Below are 6,349 nucleotides of genomic sequence, written 5' to 3' on the forward strand. Positions count from 1 at the left end.
ACACCTTATGGAGGGGGGGGCACCTTATTGTGGGGGGGGGGGGGTGGTCGGGGAAGGGCACTGCCCCCCCCCCCCCTCCCACCCACCGCCGCCAGATGGCGCCGCCGCACACGGGATGGGATTTGGGGGGGGGGGTCTCTGAGCGCTCCCCGCCGCGCCCCCCCTCCGTGCCCCCCCCCAATTCGTGCCCCCCCCCCCGGCGCTGCCTTTGAACGCCCCGAAGCCGCGCGGCTCTCAGATCTATTTCCGCGCGGCGCTTTTGTTCCCGTATCGCTCCTCCATCTCCACCCCCCCCACCGCCCCCCCCCTTTCCTTCCCCCCCCCCCCCCTTTTTTCTCTTTCCTTTCTTTTTTCTTCCTGTTCATATCTATTTTTTAGCCCTTCTCCCCCCCCCCCCCCCCCCCCCCCTTCGGCCCTCCCCCACCTCGCGCTCTGAATGCCCCCCCCCTTCTGGTTGCCCCCCCCCGGAGGAACGAGGAGCCAACGACGGGAACAGCGATACCAACGAGGGGGGGTCCCGGCAGAGCCCCCCCCCCCACACATCGAGGGGGGCCCGACACGTTGAGGGGGGGGCTGACCCTCCTCTGGGGGGTCCCATCTGTGCTGAAGGGCCGGGGGGGGGAAGCAGTGAACCCCCCCCCAACCCCAGGTGTGGGATGGAGGTGGGGAGGGTCCCCCCCTTGGGTACGGCCCCCCCTTGGATACGACCCCCCCCTTGGATACGACCCCCCCCCCCCCCAGACCCTCCTGTATGGGGGGGTCCCCATTCTCTGCTGGAGGCTGTGGGGGCAGCAGTGGACCCCCCCAACCCATTCCCAGATGGAGGATGGGGATGTGCAGACCCCCCCCCAATAAAAAAATGCCCTCCTTATGGGGGGGGTCCTCTCTCACTGCTGGAATCACACCGGAACCTCCGGGGGGAGCACAGCTGAGTCCCCCCCCCCCCAAATCCCCAGGTATGGGTTGGAGATGGGCACTGCCCCCCCCCCCCCCCAGATCCTCTATGTGGGGGTCCCCATTCTGTGCTGGATGCTCCGGGGAGGGGGGCGAGCAGCGACCCCCCCCCCCCCACCCTCCAGGTATAGCTTGGAGATGGGCAGTGCCCCCCTATATCTGCTATGTGGGGGTCCCCATTTTGTGCACGAGGCTCCGGGGGGGGGGGAAAGTAGGACCCCCCCCCCCATCCCTCCAGGTATAGGTTGGAGATGGGCATTGACCCCCAGATCTCCCATGCGGGGGTCCCCATTCTGTGCAGGAGGCTCTGGGGGGGGGGCGCAGGACCCCCCCACCCCTCCAGGTGTAGGATGGGGATGGGCAGTGCCCCCCCGGAGCTATGAGGGGGTCCCCGTTCTGTGCAGGAGGCTCTGGGGGGGGGCTGCAGGACCCCTCCCCCCCCTTCAGGTATAGGTTGGAGATGGGCAGTGCCCCCCCAGATCTATGTGGGGGTCCCCATTCTGTGCGGGAAGCTCTGAATGGGGGGGGGGGGGAGGAAGCAGCAGGACCCCCCCCCCCCCCCTCCTCAGGTCTATGATGGAGATGGGCAGTGCCCCCCCCGGCCCCTCTACATGGGGGTCCCCATTCTGTGCGCGGTGCAGAAGGACCCCCCCCCCCCCCCTCCAGGTGTAACACGGAGATGCGCGGTGCCCCCCCGGCCCCTCCTATGTGGGGGTCCCCATTCCGTACCGGGGGGGGGGGGGGCGGCAATCAGGACCCCCCCACCCCATTCTCAGGTGCACGACGGGGCTGTGCGGTGCCCCCCCACCCCCCCCTCCTCGCTCGGCTCCCCCGGCAGCGGCTCAGGACCGCCCCCCGGAGCTGTCAGCGCTGAGTACCGACCCCCCCCCCCCCCCCCCTCCCGGTGTCGGTGTCGGTATCGGTGCCCCCCCCCGCGCGTGGCGGCGGTCCGGGATTGGCGCTGCGCGGAGGCACCGCCCGGCCCCGAAGTGCCCAACTTTGTGTGCCGCCGCTCCGCCGCCGCTCCATCACCGCCTCCCCGACCCGGAGCGCTCCGTCCGTCCGTCCGTCCGTCCGACCCCCCCCGGCCGCGATGCTCCGCCGCCCGGTCCGGCCCCGTTCCCTATCGCTGCTCGGGCCGTGGCTGCTGCTGCTGCAGGTATCGGGGCGGGGGGGGCGGGGGGGGCATGAGGGGGGTACGGCTGCCGGCAGTGCCGGCGTCAGTGGGGGGTGGGGGATATTGGGGGGGGTCCGCGCTGTGCTGCGGGGGGGGGGGGGGGGGAGCGTCGGAGCGTCGTCCCTGGGGGGGTCCGTGAGGTGGGGGGGGGGCCGTGCAGCCACGGCGGGGGTCGGGCGGTCACGGAGATGTGGGGTGATTGCCGGAGGGGGGGGGGGGGAAGGGGGGGGGATGTGTGCGGTTCTGACGGGGGGTCGTGTAATAACGGGGGGGGGGCGGTGGAGTTGTGCGGGGGGGGCGCAGCGGGGGGGGGCGCAGCGGGGGGTGGTCCGGAGCGCCCCGACTTGGCGGCGTTCGGGGCCGTTCCGGGCGGAGTTGGGGCGGGGGGGGGCAGAGCTCTGCGAACCCCCCCCCATTAAACACACACAGCGGTGGGGGGGGGGCGCACAGCCCTATTCCGCCCCCCCCACCCCGCAGTCCCGCGTACCGAACTGTGGTTCCCCCCCCCCCCCCCCCCCCCATCCCCACTTCCCCGACCCCAACGGCGGCCGCAGATGGGGCCGATCGGTGCCCCCCCCGCGCGGAGCCCATTTCCCATCGCTCCATTTTTTACTTTCGGTGTTTCATGAATAAAATCAAACGGAGTCGATTCCCCCCCCCCTCATCCATCCCTCCCCCCCCCCCCCATCCCCCCCCCCCCGGGAAGTGGATGCACACCCCGACCCCCCCCCCCCTTTAAGCCCCCCCCTCACGGGGCTCCCACAGCCCATCCCTGTGCGGATCGGTGCGGTGGATGTGGGGGCGGCTCCGTGTGACCCCCCCCGCCCCCCCCCCCCGTGTCCATCTCTGTCGGTGCTCTGAGACAAATGGGTTTGTTTTGATGGAAGCGGAGCGGGCGCTGCCCCTCTGCCCCCCCCCCCGCTCTGCCCACAGCCCTATGAGTCCTATTAAGGGGGGGGGGGGGTCCGCACCCCTCTTAGCATACAGCGGGGGGGGCACGTAGGGGCGGTGCCTCCCCATCTCCGCAGGAGGATGTGGGGTCCGGGCGCTGTGGGGCACGGAGCGGTGTGTCGTCCCCCCCCCGATAATAGTGGGGGCTGCGGGGGGGGCACCGCTCGCTGTGAGCGCGGAGTTTGTGCTGCTCCGCTCGGACGGTGCCCCCCCCTCACCCCCCCCCCCCCCATTGGCTGTGTGTCACACCGGAGCTGTGCGCCCCCCCCCCCCCCAGGATGGACGCGCGCCCCCCCCCCCCCCAACGCTCCCAATGGGGCTGCAGCCCTCCGGGTCGCCCCCCCCCCATTCACCGGGCTGGTTTGGGGGGGCCGGGGGGGGGCAGCCCCACTCCCGCAGGTGATCCCATCGCTGTTTGTGCGCTGTGCCCCATAGAGCCGAATGGGGGAGGGGGGGGCACCGCTTCGCACCCCCTCTGCCCCCACCCGGACCTCGCGGGGGCTGCGGGTTAAGGGGGGGGGGGGGTTGGGGGGCGCCCCGGGCGCTGTGGGTCGCTGTGGGTCTCTGTAGGTGCGGCCACGCACGGAGCGCCGCCCGCAGCCGTTCCCCCCCCCCATCTTTTATCCCCCCCCCCCCCCCCCCCATCGGAGCGCTGTGCCGTTGCGGTCCCTTCGCTGTCACGCGGTGACGAATGGCCGCGCGTCTGCGGTGCGGGGACCCCCCCCCAAAATGCTACCATCAGTGGGGACGCTGTCATCACACCCCCCACCCCCCCACCCCCCATTCCCGGGGGGGGCTCAGAGAACATCTCCTATAGAGGGGTGGGTGTGGGGTGTTGTGTGTGTGTCCCCCCCCCCCCCCCCGGCTCCAATTTGGGTGCTCTGTTGGGGGGAGGGCTGCAGGTGTGGCTGAGGCCCAACAAACTCAGTGCAGCTGTGGCTGAGACACTGCAGCTCTCAGAGCCCCCCCCCCCTTAACCCCCCCCCGAGTCGGGCCCTGCACTGCACCCATTACCCGGGGAGGGGGGGGGGGGGTGTCCAGGAGCCCCCCTCCCCATTTCAGCCATTTGAGGCCATAGGGTGGGTTATGGGGCGGTGTGAGGGGGGGGATGCTGCGCCCCCCCACTGCAGCCATTTGGGGTCAGAGGACGATGGGTTATGGGGCGGTTGGGGGGGGGGCTGCTGTGCTCTTCCCCCCCCCCCCCCCATTGCAGAACTGCCCCCCCCGGCGGTTCCCAAAGCCTCATTTCCCTCTCCCAATAACCTCCCGCGGTGCCCTTTGCCCCCAGCGCTGAGATGCAATAAGAGCAGAGCTGACGGGGGGGGGCTCGGGGGGGGGGGGGGGGGGCTGCACCCATGGGTGCCCCCGGGGCAGAGCTCTCCCGCTGTGCCATATTGTTGTGCTGTGTGTGGGGGGGCTCTGCTTTATTGCTTCCCCCCCCCATACACACACACAGCTCGGCTCTAATTACAGCTGTCTGATACGGAGCCGAGAGGGGGGGGGGGCATCCTCACCATCACCCATTAACACCCCCTAATTAACAACTCCCCCCCCCCCACCTCCACACCACCCACAGCCCCACACTGCACTGCCCCCCCCCGTCCCCCCCCATCCCCCCGGGCTCAGCCTTCACTCGGGCTGAAGGGAAATGGCCCAGAGAAGATGAAGGTTCCTCTCCCTCCCTCCGCTCCCATCGCTGTTAAAGGAATCATCGCATCCCTCCGCCCCACCCCTCCCCCCCCCGCTTCCCCCCCCCCCCTTCACTGCCGCCCCCCCCCCCCATTTTATTTCCCTTTCCCCCATCGCCGTTGCAAAAGGAAAAAGTCATTGTGGGAATGAATGATGGGGGCCGACCCGCTGAGCGATGGGCTGCGATGAGCCCGGGGGGGGGGGCTGTGATGGGGGGGGGGGCTGTGATGGTTGGGGGGGGGTTAAATGAAGGGGGGGGGGGGGGGTGGATGCGTTTCCCTGCTCATATTAATGCCCCCCCCCATCCCTTTGGGTTCCCACTGTTTGGGGGCTATAGGGGGTGAGGACCCCCAGGTGCCCCCTTGCACTGTGGGGGGGGGGAATGCGAAGGGGTCTCAAGAGGGGGGGGGCTGTAGCTGCGGGGGGGCATTGCTGCCAATGGGGGGGGGCTCAGCGTTGGGAATGGGGCTGCGGCTGCGACACCTGTGGGGCTGAATGGGCCTCTGCTGCTTTTGGGGGGGGGTGCATGGGATGGCTGTGCCCCCCCCCGGGACCCACCCGACCCCCCCACGTCCCCCCCGCACCCCCAGAGCAGCTCCGGGCAGCAGTGGGGGGCACTGAGCCCCCTTATTGTGTGCCCCCCCCCCCCCCCCCCCCCAGGGACGGCCCTCTGCTGTGCGCCAACCTTTATGTCAGCCCCATATCGCTGTGTGCGAGTGGGGGGGGGGGGTGGGGGGGGCGGTGAGGATTTGGGGGGGGGTTGGAGGTGGGGGGGGGGGGGGCTGCCGTGCAATTTATGATCCCTCTGATAAGATCTGATACAATTTCCCGGGCTCTGGAAATTACATTTCCATAAGGGTGAGCGGCGGCGCTGCCTGCCTTTATGGCGGCGTTTATTGCAATAATAAACTGCAACGGGGAGCGGGGGGGGGGCGGGGGGGGGGAGAGGGGCTGTGGGGGTGGGGGTGGGGGTGGGACCCCCTGCAGTGGGGGGCGCAGGGCCCAAAGGAGGGCAGCCATAGAGGGCAGCCCCCCCCCCCCTCCCCCTCCCACCTCCTCCTCCTCCCCCCCATAGCAGTGGGGAAACTGAGGCACAGCCATAGTGGGGTGTTGAGTTGGGGGTGGGGGGCACTGGGGGGGCTTCAGTCGTCCCCCCCCCCACCCCCCCCAGATGAGCTCTGCACCCATTGGGCAGCGCTGGGGCTGTGTGTGTGTGGGGGGGGGGGGGGGTCCGTGGTGTATTCACCCCACACCCACGGGTGCCCACAGCCCCCCCCCATCCCCCCCCCCCGCTCTGTTATCTCTCTGCTTCTGCCGTCCCTTTTCCCGGAGCCCAATGAGTCACTCAGCCCCTCTCCTCCCCTCCATTGTACGCCTCCCTTTGCTCTCAGCAGCACTTTTCCTTCTCCCCCCTTTTCTTTAGGGGGTGGGGGGTTACATTTCTCCCTTCCCCCCCCCCCCAACAGAGCGCAGCAAAGCCCTCAAAAACGGGAAAGCCGGGAAGGAATGAGTGGGGAAAGCAGAGCAGGGAAATAATAATAACAGAGATATAAAAATGGGGGGGGGGGGGGGGGGGGG

Source organism: Gallus gallus, chromosome 34, assembly GCF_016699485.2.
Source record: "Gallus gallus isolate bGalGal1 chromosome 34, bGalGal1.mat.broiler.GRCg7b, whole genome shotgun sequence".
NCBI classification, from domain to species: domain Eukaryota; kingdom Metazoa; phylum Chordata; class Aves; order Galliformes; family Phasianidae; genus Gallus; species Gallus gallus.